This window comes from Mobula hypostoma, chromosome 1, assembly GCF_963921235.1.
Source record: "Mobula hypostoma chromosome 1, sMobHyp1.1, whole genome shotgun sequence".
Taxonomy (NCBI): domain Eukaryota; kingdom Metazoa; phylum Chordata; class Chondrichthyes; order Myliobatiformes; family Myliobatidae; genus Mobula; species Mobula hypostoma.
The window spans coordinates 170,799,711-170,813,563 of record NC_086097.1 but is presented as its reverse complement, the minus strand read 5'-3'; the positions used below and the strand labels follow the sequence as shown (position 1 = coordinate 170,813,563).

At 41.0% G+C, this 13,853-nt stretch overlaps 1 protein-coding gene across 2 annotated transcripts in view; it reads right to left on the bottom strand.

The window, feature by feature from the left end:
• Positions 1-13,853, bottom strand: part of LOC134342600 (cadherin-7-like) — a 232,820-nt gene that overhangs the window by 133,233 nt on the left and 85,734 nt on the right. The gene's annotated exons all lie outside the window — the stretch shown is intronic.

The following is a 13,853-nucleotide window of genomic DNA, read 5'->3' as shown; positions in this document are numbered from 1 at the left end:
CAAAGATCTCCACCATCCAGGCCATGCCATCTTCTTGCAGTTATTATCGAGCAGGACGTAAAGAAGCCTGAGGTTCCACACCACGAGGTTCAAGAACTGCTACTTCCCTTCAACCATTCAATTTTCTAAACAACCTGCACAACCCTAATCGCTACATAAGTATAGCAACACCATGATCACTTTGCCCTAAAAAGGGACTTCAATTTTTTTTTGTTCCAGTTGTGTTCTTTCTTATAAAATTTATGCATACTTTGTGTTTTTCTTGTGAATACTGTAGATCTCATATCCTGTGCCCATGATGTTACTATAAGTAAGTTTTACATTGCAACTGTGCATACATGTACTCATGCATATGACAATAAACTCAACCTTGACTTTGACAATACCATGTAAGATTTCTTAGATTTGGACGTATTCAAGGATTTCAATGAAAGTAACAGATTACGTACTGGTTCAAATTAAAACTTGGAAGTTTAATCCATTAATCCAGCAATCTTGGGGCTTGGTGGCTCCTGACTGACAGATTTTCTGGATTATTGGATGTTCCATCTTATTTTTGGAAGTTACACAGTAATTTCCCTGTGATCCCAGAAAGTTTAAACAGAGTGTGGGAAGCGGAGACCTGGTGACCTTAAAGGGTATGTGGGAAACAGGACCAAGTGAATTCAAAGGGAACATGGGAAATGGGACCACACTCCAGCTAAAGGGTAGCCATGAGACATAATATGGTGAGTTCAAAGGGAATGTGGAAAACAGGATCCTAGTGAAGTTAATAGGTATGTGTAAAACAAAATGCGATGAGCCAAATCGGGAACCATCATAATTTCTGTATAATCGGATAATGGGATATCAGAGTCTCATTATATGTCGTTTTTATGTGCTCAGAAGATCCCGCAGCATCTCACAGGCAGTTAAATACTATTGAGATGCAATGTACAAAATGTAGCAACCAACCCATGAACATCAAATCCTATGGAGAGCAATGTGCTAACTTTTCCTGTAATATTTGCTGAAGGCTTCCACGCTGGTCAGGACACAAAGAGAGCTCACTGCTCCTCTCTGAAGTGTCATTGAAAGGATCTATTGCTACCTCCCGTGAGAGCAGGAAGTATCTTGTCTCAGACTCACCACCCACTGATACAGCATCAATCCCTCATTATTGCTTTGGGAATTCACAACATCGAGTCGCGGGTATAAGACCTAACTATCCCCGTAAAGCTGACAAGGTTAAGTGTAAACTGCTCTTCACAAATGGGACTTCACAATGGGGCCAGATTTGAGAGTGACTTGCAAAGCTCTCAATTAGATTACTGTGAGGCAAGATTTACGAAACAGTTGATTTTGCCCTGTATTTTGATTTTATGCCTTCACATAACGATCAGTAACTTCAAAGATTACCCAGAGGGTTGATATTGTCTGGAACATCAAGTATCTCTTTCACTGATGTTCTTTTACTCAAAGGCATTGCAGTCAAAATTTTTAAACATATATTGAATAATATATAACTTTAATTCACCAACTATTCTCTTACCCTTCTATTATTGTTGACCTACACTGTACTTCAGAATCCAAATTAGAATCAGGTTTATTGTCACTGATATTTATCATGAAATGTGTTTTTCTGTGGCAGCAGTAAAGTGTGATACATTAAACAAATTGAAGAGGTTTTCAGATTTACTCAGAGAATGGTAGCTGTGTGGAACGAGCTTCCAGTAGAAATGGTAGAGGCAGGTTCAATCTTGTCATTTAAAAAACAATTGGACAGGTATATGGACAGGAAAGGAATAGAGGGTTATGGGCTGAGTGCAGGTAGATGGGACTAGGTGAGAGTAAGAGTTCGGCACGGACGAGTAGGGCCAAGATGGTCTGATTCCATGCTGTAATTGTTATATGTTATATGGTTATAGATAGCTTTCATGGCCTGGTTCATTGTCCGTTCAGAGATCTGACGATGGAAGGGAAGAAACTGTTCCAAAAATGTCCTAAAACATTCCTAAAATAATTAATTAATTAATTAATATTTCATAAGAGTAATAGTGAGCTATTGTTCACATGTTCATGACCATGCACTTCCCTACACTTCTTTGCCCTGTCTCCTAATCTATCCAAGTCAGTCCACAGTCTCACTGCTTCCTCAACACTACCTGTCTTTTCACTAGCTTCATATTGTCAGCATACTTGGTCACAAAGCCATCAATTTCATCATCCACATCATTCACATATAACGTGAAAAGAAGCGGTCCCAACACTGACCCTTGCAAAACACCACTAATCACCAGCAGCTAACCAGAAAAGGTCCCTTTTATTCCCACTCGCTGCCTCCTGCCAGTCAGCTGATCTTCTATCCATGCTAGTATCTTTCCTGTAATACCATCTGCTCATATTTTGTTTAGCAGCCTTAAAGTGTGGCATCCTGTTAAAGGCCTTCTGAAAATCCAATGAACAATATTCACTGATTCTCCTTTGTCTATCCTGCCTGTTATTTCTTCAAAGAATTTCAACAAATTTGGCTGTCAAGAATTTGCCTTAAGGAAACAATGCTGATTTCAGCCTATTTTGTCATATGCCTCAAAATACCCCGAAACATCATCCTTAATAATAGATTCCAGCATCTTACTAACCACTGTAGTCTGGCTGACTGGCCTATAATTCCCTGTCTTTTCCTCACTCCCTTATGGAGTGGAGTGACATTTGCAATTTTCCAGTCCTCTGGAACCATTCCAGAATCTAGTGATTCTTGAAAGCTCAATATTAATGCCTCTACAATTTTTTCAGCTACCTCTTTCAGAATCCTGCCGTGTAGACCATCTGGTCCAGGTGACTTATTTACCCTCAGACTTTTCAGCTTCCCAAGTACCTTCTTTTTAGTAATAGCAACTACACTTATTTCTGCGACTTGACACTCTTGATTTTCCAGCATTCTGCTGATGTCTTTCACAGTCAAGACTGACTTAAAATACTTATTGAGTCATCCACCATTTCTTTGTCCCCTATTACTGCCTCTCCAGCACCATTTCTAAAGGTCCAATGTCCATTCTCACCTCTCTTTTACTCTTTATATATCTAAAAAACTTTTGATATTTTTTTAAATTATTGGCTAATTTATCTTCATATTTCATCTTTTCTCTCCTTATTGTTTTTTTTAGTTGCCTTCAGTTGGTTTTTAAAAGCCTCGCAGTCCTCTAGCTACCAATTAATTTTTACTCTATTATATGCCCTTTCTTTTGCTTTTACGCTGACTTTAACTTCCCTTGTCAGCCATGGTTGTCTCATGCTGCATTTAGAATACTTCTTCTTTGGGATGTGTCCATCCTGAGCCTGAATTGATCCCAGAAACTCCAGCCATTACTGTCAGCCATCATCCAATCAACTTTGGCCAGCTCCTCCCTCATGCCTCCGATCTCTTTACTTTACTGTAATACTGATTCATCTTATTTTTTCTCATACTGCAGTGTGAATTCTATCATATTATGATCACCATTTCCTAAGGCTTTCTTTACCATAAACTCTAATCAAATTGAGTTCATTAAGTAAAACCCAGTCTAGAATTGCCTTTTCCTAAATGGACTGAAAACTACGCTGTCTCTAAAAAGACATCCAGGAGGCATTCTACAAATATCTTCTCTTGGGATCCAGCACGTAGCTGATTTTCCCGATCTACCTGGGTATTGAAGTCCCCATAATTACCATAGCATTGCCTTTTATACATCCTTTTTGTATACCCTGTTGTAATTTGTAGCCTACATCCAGGCTACTGTTGAGAATTCTTTATGTGACTTGTTTTACACTTGGAATTTCTTAATTCTACTCACAAAGATTCAACATATTCTGATCCTATGTCATCTCTTTCTAAGAATTTTAATTTTTACCAACAGAGCCACCCCACCCACTCTACCTACCTGCCTCTCCTTTCAATAGAAGGTGTATCCTTTGATATTAAGCTCCCAAGTATAATCTCCTTTCAGCCATGTCTCAGTGCTGCCCACAACGTCATAACTGTATATCTCTAACTGTGCTACAAGATCATCTATCTTATTCCATAAACTGCATGAATTTAACTATAAAATCTTTAGACCTGTATTCATCACCCTTTTCAATTTTACATCTATGTTATCAGAAATCAAATTTTCATACCTTTAAAAACTTTTTGGCTTTTTATTTATTCCGGAGACTTTTATATTCTCTCCTGCAGTCTCCTTCACTTCCCTTTATCCTCACTTTTCCAAACTGCTGAACTTTTGAACCTATTATTTAGTTTAAAGACACTCTTCATCCCATCCCACTAACTACATTTGCCCTGTCATCTGCCTGTCCTTTCTCATGGTCTCGCTACAAACTGCATCTACTTGTATACTAACTGCCCCATCCTCTATTGTATCAATCCATTTCCCATTACCCTGCCAAATTAGTTTATACTTTTCCCAACAATCTTAGCAAATCTGCCCATAAGGATATTGTCCCCCTCAGGTTCAGGTGTAACTCATCCTTTTTGCACAGGTCATACCTTCCCCAGAGGAGATTTCAATGATCCAGAAATCTGAAATCCTCCTCCCTGCATCAATTCCTCAGCCATGCATTCATCTGCCAAATTATCCTATCTTACCCTCACCGGTGCATGGCACAGGCAACAATCAAGAGATTACTACCCTTGAAGTCCTGTTTTTCGGCTTCCTACATGACTATTTATATTCTCTCTTCAAGGCCTCAACATGTACCACTCTATACGGCATATATATTCCTCACATCTAATCCCTCTCTTGTGAGTCCTGTGAGGTCTGAGGAGAAATACCTCCTAATCCATCTGGGTATCCTCCAACCTGATAGCATGGACATTGATTTCTCTGACCTCCGGGAACCAATCCCCTCTGTTTCCCCCTTCCCTGTACCCCCCATTCTGGCGGCCCTCTCACCTCTTTTCTTCTCCTCTCTATGCTCATGACCTCTGGGTCTTCACTTGCTTCCCTTGATTCTACTGTGCTATATCATTAGATGCCTCTTTCTTCAGCCATTTACCTCTTCCACCTATCAACTCGCAGCTTCTCACATCAGTCCACCCCCTCCCAAGCCACTCATCTTTCCCCTCACCTGGTCTCACCTATCATCTATGCCTTGTCCTCCTTTCCTTCCCTCTACCTTCTTATTTTGGCTTCTGTCTCCTTCCTTTCCATCCTGATGAAGGATCTCAACCTAAAATATTGTTTGTTTATGTCCTTCCATAAATGCTGCCTGACTTGCTGAGCTCCTCCAGCATTTTATGTGTATTACTCAAGTTTCCAGCATCTGCAAAATCTCGTGTCCTGTGACACACCTGCCCTTAAATTCACTTAGCTTTGGTTCATTAATGACACCTCGCTTCCCTTTCATGATCTGTCTACTGACATCTTTTATATACCTACTGATTCCCATGGCTATTTTGACTATACCTCTTCCCGCCCTGCCTCCTGTAAAAATGCTATTCCCTTTTCTCAGTTTCTTCACCTCCACTGTATCTAATCCCAGCATGAGGCTTTCATTTCCAGAACATTAGAAATACCCTCCTTCTTCAAAAAAAAAGGGGCTTCCGTTCCTCCACTATTAAAACTGTCCTCAACAACATCTCCTCCATTTCCCAGATATCCATGCTCACCCCATCCGCTGCCTTAACGGGGATAGGGTTCCACTTGTCCTCACCTACCACATGAGCCTTTGCATCCAACATATCATTCTCCACAACTTCTGCCATCTTCAGCGGGACCCTAGCACCAAACACATCTTTACCTGCCCCCATCCCACTCTCTGCTCTCCACTGTATCACTGCCTCCATGACTCCCTTGTCCATTCATCCCTCTCTACTAATCTCCCTCTTGGCATATATCCCTGCAAATGACAGAAGTGCTACACTTGCCCATTCACCTCCTCCCTCACCTCCATTCAGGGCTCCAAACAGTCTTTCCAGGTGAGGCAACACTTCACCTGTGAGTCTATTGACATCATCTACTATATTCGGTACTGCAGATACGGCCTCCTCTACATTAGTGAGATCTGATGTAAGTTGAGGGACAGGTTTGTCAAGTACCTCCACTCCATCCAAAAAAAGCAGAATATCCTGATGGCCAAACATTTTAATTTCTATCCCCATTCCATTTTCGACATGTCAGTCTCTGATGTCACTCCTCTTCAATCACGATGAGGCCACTCTTAGATTGGAGGAGTGACGGCTTATATTCCATCTAGGTAGGCTCCATCCTGATGCCACGAACTTTGATATCTCTTTCCAGTTAATTTTTTCCCCTCTCCCTTCCTTCTTCCACTCTGCCTCTTACCTCCTCACCTATTAATCCTCTCCCCTAGTGCCTCCCCTTTCTCCCATGGTCCACTCTCCTCTCCTATGAGAGTCCTTCTTTGTTTTTCACCTATCACCTCCCAGCTTCTTAGTTCATTGCCCCTCCCCCAACCAGACTTGACCTATCACCTTCTACAAACGTAGATTGTCTTCCTTCCTGTCCCCCTCACGTTCTTAAATCTGGCATTATCCCCCTTCCTTTCCAGTCCTGATGAAGGGTCTCAGCCTGAAATGTTGACAATCGATTCATTTCCATAGATGTTTCCTTGCCTGCCGAGTTCCTCCAGCATTTTGTGTGTGTGACACCTATTTATCACTCCAAACCTCATTCCAGTAACAAACCTGCCCCTCACACCTGAACTCACTCTGGTGACACATTCTGGTCCAAACTCACTACTTTGGGTGTGCATTCCACTCTTCTTGTCTTTGGAACAAGAGTGAAGTGTTGCCTAAGGCTAACCATGAATACACAGGACTGTACAGAATGAGTCAGAAGACAATCAGAACATAATGTGCTGGCTTAGAAATTGAATTTCACCATCTTTAAGTACACTCTTAGTAGTGTGATACTAAGACCTCCTGAGAACTTAAGAGTAAAGTACATTCAAAGCTGTGGCATTTGAGGCACAGAAATTATGCTAAGATGGGTGGCTCCCAAAAGCCACTGAACATGGAAGTTACAGCTGCCATGTCATTGTTATGCTGCTCACTCTAGCTGCAGCAAACAATTAGAAATTAATACAGTACTAAAAGCCTTGAATCTGAAGAGTGAAGACTCTTGCTATAATTACATAAACCCTAGAGTGACCACACCTGGATCTGACCTCCAAGGAGGGATATACTGGTACTGTCATGGAGTTACAGTGTAATGAAGCATCGAAACAGGCCCAGTTTGTCCACGTCAACCAAGATGCTTATTCTTGTTCTTGTTCTTATATGCAGCCGCAGAAAAGATCACCATGGAGGTAAGGGAAAACCTAGGTAGGGGTAAGCAGCAATCTCCAGCGTGTCATGACTGTCTCTGATTGAGGCCTATGCTGTGATTGCTCCACACCATTATAAAAACAAACTTGTCAAGCTGGTGAATATATTTATTTATTTATGTGTTTGTTTGTTTGTTTATTTATTCATTCATTCATTTATTAACATACAGAATGAATAGGTCCTTCTGGCCCTTTCAGCTGCACGGCCTACAACTCCTGATTTAATCCTAGCCTAATCATGGGAGAATTTAGAATGACCAATTAAGCTACTAACTGGTATGTCTTTGGACTGTGGGAGAAAACTGAGAACTCAGAGAAAACCCAAGCATTCCACGGGTAGGATGTACAGACTCCTTACAGATAATGTCAGAGATGAACTCGAACTCCAACGCCCCGAGCTGTAATAGTGTCACGCTAACTGCTACATTACCATGGATCTGGAACACAGGATATTTCTGCATATTCTATACATGGTACCGAGCAATAAGAGGCTGGGGTGAAAGATTGGTGTCATCTACGGGGCCCTGTAATTCATGTCTCTTCGCTGTGGGATCTGTTCTCTGTTAGGGTCAATAAACGATAGTCATAAGTTGCACCTACATCAGCCAATTTATATCTATGATCACAGATCTGGTTGTAGCACAGACGATGATCTAACATGGGAAAAAGAAACATATTTACCTGCAATCTGAGCATGGAAAAGCTCTAATTTCTAAACTACCATTCCTTGGGTATCAATATAAACTGTGGGCAGCAAACTCCTTCAGTGTTCCTTCTTGTAAATAATGTAATATTGACTAAAATGCCCACTCTACAGCAAAATCTCAAAGTCTCAACTTGCAAGCAGGTTAAACATTCCACCTCACAAATAGTAATGCACACAGAATGCCAAAGGAAAAATAAACAGTCTAAGTTTTAGACTGAGATCTTTCATCAGGACTATTGCAGGTCCTGATGAAGAGTCTCAGCTTGAAACACCGACTGGATAACTCCTCTCCATAGATACCACCTGATCTGCTGAGTTACTCTAGCACTTGGTGTATATTGCTCAATATTTCCAGCAACTGCAGAACTTCTTCCATCTCATAAATAAATCACTGCTTTCTTGATGTAAGTATCATGGGTCTTAATGCACTGATGAGTACAACCACAATCCTCCTCTCCAATCCCTACCACAATTTCTGTGTCCTGGCCACTCTTGACCTGACCAGCCTAGCCTTTTGGCAAAGTTGGTTTTACCTTTGACCTTGAAGTGAGCTTCAAGCTGCACCATCACTAAGACCACCTATTTCTACTGCCATAACTTCACCAAAACACTGTATCAAGGCATGATGAAAAACATTGTTTTGCATGCGATCATCTTATTTCATCTCATCTGTACAATGAGGTAATAACTGAGTGCAGGATAAAGTGTAACAGTTACAGAGAAAGTGCAGTGCAGGCAGACACTAAGGCACTAAGGCCATGATGGGATAGACTGTGTGATTAAGGATCAATTTTATCATACTAGGTGACCATTCAATAATGTCATAGCAAGATAAAAATTATCGTTGAGTCAGGTAGTTTGAGTTTTCAAGCTTTCTTATTTTCTGCCCAATGGGAGAGGAGGGGATGTGAGAATGTCCAGAGTAGGTGGAATCTCTAAATATGTTGGCTGCTTTGCAGTAATTTCACTATCTATAAGTTCCTGCATAATGGTGTGCTATTTGTTACACTACAGGTTAGCCATTTCCCACAGCCATACCAGGGACTAGGAACTTAAAAAATCACAAAAATGCAGATAGTGGAATCTGCAATTAAGCCAGCTAGAAACACAAAATAAGTCAAGCAGCATCTGTGATGAGAGAAACTTTCCTTTTTAGGTCTGCAACTCATTGCAAGACCTGGGAAAGTTAGATACTGGAAACCCATGTAAATCTCTCTCTTTCACATTTCTGACTTAAGGTCACAGACCTGAAAAATATCACAGATCCGTTTCTCCCTCCACAAATGCTGTCTGACCTGTTGAGTGTTTCCAGCATTTTCTGTTTTTGTCCTATGAAACTCAACACTGCTTCAGTCTTTCGCCAACATGCAGGAATAACATCTCAGAAACAGACAAATGTGAACCCTAATGACTGGAGGAATTAGCCTCAGAGAGAACTCAGTGGGTCAGGCATTATGTGTGAAGATAGTATGATAGTTAATGTTTTGGGTTGATGAGGAGAAATAGCCAGTAAAGAGAAATGAGGGGTACTGCACTGGCATACTATAGATCTGGGGTTCCCAACCCCAGATCCACAGACCCTTTGTTCTTTGTTTAATAGTATTGGCCCATGCCATAAAAAATGTTTTAAACACCTGCTATAGATGGATCCATAGACCTAATGGCTCTTCCTGTCAACATCAGTCTCATTTCTATGTCCAAGTGAATGACCCCTTCCTTAAGATTATGACCAACTGGTTCTACATACCGTTGCCAGGAAAAAAATTTAACTCCACCTCCAGCCAGTCAAGCCCTGTATGGAATTTATGTAAGATCAGCATTTTTTGACAAAACTCTGGAGCATTTGGGCTCAGTCTACTTTGTCCCTCCTCATATGACAACACCCCAATCTGCCAACCCTCTCTGAAACATCATCAAAAAAGCTTTACCGTTTGTTGAACATGATATGTTGATGCACCATAGAAAGAATTCTAAAAAGATGCATAACAGCTTGGTATAGCAACTACTCTACGCATGACCACAAGAAACTACAGAGAGCTGTGAACACAACTCAGCACATCACAGGAACCAGACTTCCCTCTATGGACTCTGTCTACATTTCTCACTGCCTCAGTAAAGCAGCCAGCATAATCAAAGACCCCATGCATCCCAAACATTCTCTCTTCTCCCCTTTCCTATCCTGCCAAAGGTACAAAAGCCTGAAGGCATGTATCACCAGGCTGAAAGGCAGCTTCCATTCCACTGTTACTGACTCTTGAATGGACCTCTTGTAGGATAAGATGGACTCTTAGCCTCACAGTCTAGCTCATTATGATCTTTCACTTTATCATTTAGCTGTCCTGCACTTTTTCAATAGCTCTTACACTTTATTCTGCATTGTCATTGTTGTAACTTGTTCTACTTCAATGTACAGTGTAATGATTTGATCTGCATAAATACTGTGCAAGACAAAGTTATCACTGTATCTTGGTATGTGACAATAAGAAACTAAAATCAATACCAAGTCCTGGCTGCCTTTCTCTAATTGATCCACACTTCATAGTCATAGTCACACTTTATTGATCCCGGGGGAAAAAGTGACTGCCAGTTCTAACTCTTTTTATCGTGTCTAGAATTTTCCCCAGTACAGTGTTTAAACTACTGGTCTGTAATGCATCATTGTTTGAACAAACATATATTCTTTGAACTTTCTTGCACTCGGATGCCACTCTTGAGACTAGATTTAAAGATAGCAGCCAGGCCCTCTGAATCTTCCTCCCTCCCTCCCTCCATGACTCAGGATGCAACTAATCTGGACCTGATAGTTTATCCATATGAAGCGCAGCATCTCTGTTACACCCTCCTTTATATCAATTCTCATCCCTTTACAGAATCTCAATTACACTCCCTTTGCTATGACTCCAGCCGCTTATTTTTCCCTGGTGAAGACTGATGTGAAGGACTGTCCTCCTCCTCTGTCTGTAGATTTCTTTGCTAGTCTCGGATTGGCCTCACCTTTCCCTTACAAGTCCTTCCCCATTCATATGCCTAAGAAGTAATTTCTGATTCCTTTTAATGCTTGATGCCAGCCTCCTCTTATATTCTCACTTTGTTCCCTTATTTATTTTTTTTCCCATCTTAACCTCTATAACCAGTCTGGCTCTCACTTTATTTTTCCTTTTTCAAAGGAGCTTTATTCAATGATTGCAGTATCCTATTAAGACAATACTACATTACCGACACAAGATACTGATGCAATCATGTGAAAGATACACCAACAGCTCTATTTCATTAGAAGTTTGAGGAAATTTGGTATGTCACCAGAGATTCTTGAAATTCCTGCGGGAAATTTTTACTATATGTTTTTTCTATTTTGTACAAGAGAAATACTACAAAATATTTTTAAAAAGCAGACGGTAAAGGATTTTGTAATTAGATCTGTTTTTATAATTATTCAGCTTTATGGAATTATATAATGCAGGTAAAAAATAGCTTGTCCAGTCCATTGAGCCCTCAAAGTTGTGCTTTCATTGGGTGATTAAGACGACGTGAGGTGTGTTGGCCTTCATTGGTCAGGGGATGGAGTTCAAGTGCTGCAAGATAATGTTGCAGCTCCATAAAACTCTGGTCAAGCCACATTTGGATTATTGTGTTTAGTTCTGTTTGCCTCATTATAGGATGTGAAAGCTTTAGAGAGGGTGCACTTGAGATTTACCAGGATGCTGACTGAATTAGAGAACATTTCTTATGAAGAAAGGTTGAACTAGGGCTTTTCTTTTTGGCGTGTAGGAGGATGTGGAGCAACTTGATAGGAGTGCGAAAGATTATAAGAGACATAGATAGAATGAACAGCCCACACCTTTTTCCCTGGGCAACAATGACTAATACCAGAGGTGAGTGGAGGAAAGTTTAAGGGAGATGTCAGCAGTAAATTTTCTATACAGAGAGTGGTAGTGCATGGAATGCACTGCCAGGGGAGGTGGTAGAGGCTGATACATTAGAGACATTTAGATAGGCACATAGAGAAAAATGGAAGGTTATGGGTTATGGGTTCTGTGGGAGGGGGGAGAGTGTTGGATTGATCTTGGAGTAGGTTAAAAGGTTGGTAAAACACTGTAGGCTGAAGAGCCTGTACTGTACTGTTCTATGTGAAGTCAACGGAGGTCTCTTTGAAGATGAGAAGGAAGAATTACTAACCCAAGAAAATCTAAAGCAAAGGGCACAAAATGCTGGAGGACCTCAGCAGGCCAGGCAGCATGTATGGAAAAGAGTATTGTTGACGTTTCGGACCAAGATCCTTCATGATGAAACTTCTCCAGCATTTTGTTTGTGTTGCTAGGGAGAATTACCGTTGGGCAATGCAGAAATGGCCAAGGCTTTGAATGACTATGTTGTGTCAGATTTCAGACTAGAGAACATATCTAACATGCCAAAGAGATATGTTATGGATATAATGAGATGTGATGACCTTGATATAATCACTATTGAGAAAGATGTAGTCCTGAGCAAAGTAGTTGGCCTAAAGATAAACAAGTCCTGATGAAATGCATCCCAGAGTAGTCAAAGAAATGACGGAAGTTACAGTGGAGGCATTTGTGAAAATATAACAAAATTCTCTAGAACCTGGCCAGGTCCTGGCAGAATGGAACACAGTGAATGTCACAATAAAAAATAATGTAGGCAGAAGGCAGCTAACTATAGGCCAGTTAGTTTAACATCTGTAGTCAGGAAAATGCTTGAAGCTATCATTAAGGAAGAAATAGCAAGACATCTGTATGGAGATGCTTACATCAGGCAGACCCAGCATGGATTCTGGAAAGCAGCTGTTGTCTGACAAACTTACCAGAGTTCTTTGAGGATATAATGAGTGCAGTGGATCAAGGAGAAAAGGTGAATGTTGCAAACTTGGTTTTACAGAAGGAATTTGACAAAGTGTCAAGCAAAAGATTTATCCATAAAAGATTAATGGAGTTAGGGGTAATGTATTAGCATGGATGGAGGATTGGTTAACCAATAGAAGACAGAGAGTTCAGACAAATTGATGTTTCTCTGGTTGGTAGTCAGTGGAGAGCAGAGTGTCGCATGTGTCAGAGCTGACCCTCAGCTGTTCGTAATATACATAAATGATTTGAAGAGGGACCAAGTGTGGCTTATCTGAGTTTGCTGATGACACAATTGAATAGAAAATCAAATTGAAAGGAGAAAAATAGACAATCAGTTTATTATCTAAATGGTGAAAGACTGCAGCATGCTTTTATGCGGAGGGACTTTGGAGTGTTTGTGCTTGATTCGTAGTACAATGGGTTATAAAGAAGGCAAATAAAATGTTGGGCTTCATTGTCAGAGTGACTGAATTTAAGAGTGAGGGTTTTACAGGATAAGGCTAGGGCCACATCTGCAATATTCATACAGTTCTGATCTCCTTACATAAGAAAAGATATACTAGCTTTGGAGGGAGTGGCAAGAAGGTTCACCAGGTTGTTTCAAAGATGAGGTGGTTAGCCCACAAGGAGAAAGTGAGTTGCTTGAGACTATACTTGCTGGAAGGGTCCTGACAAAGGGTTCTCGCCCGAAACGTCGACTGATCGTTTCCACGGATGCTGCCCAACCTGCTGAGTTCCTCCAGCGTGTTGTGAGTATACTTGCTGGAATTTGTTAGAAGGAGAGGGCATCTTATAAAAAACAACATTATGAAAGGAATAGTGAGTAAGGGATTTGAAAGTTGGAGGGGGAGGGGGAGATCCAAAATGATAGGAGAAGACAGGAGGGGGAGGGGTAGAGCCGAGAGCTGGACAGGTGATAGGCAAAAGGGGATACGAGAGGATCATGGGACAGGAGGTCTGGGAAGAAAGACAAGGGGGGG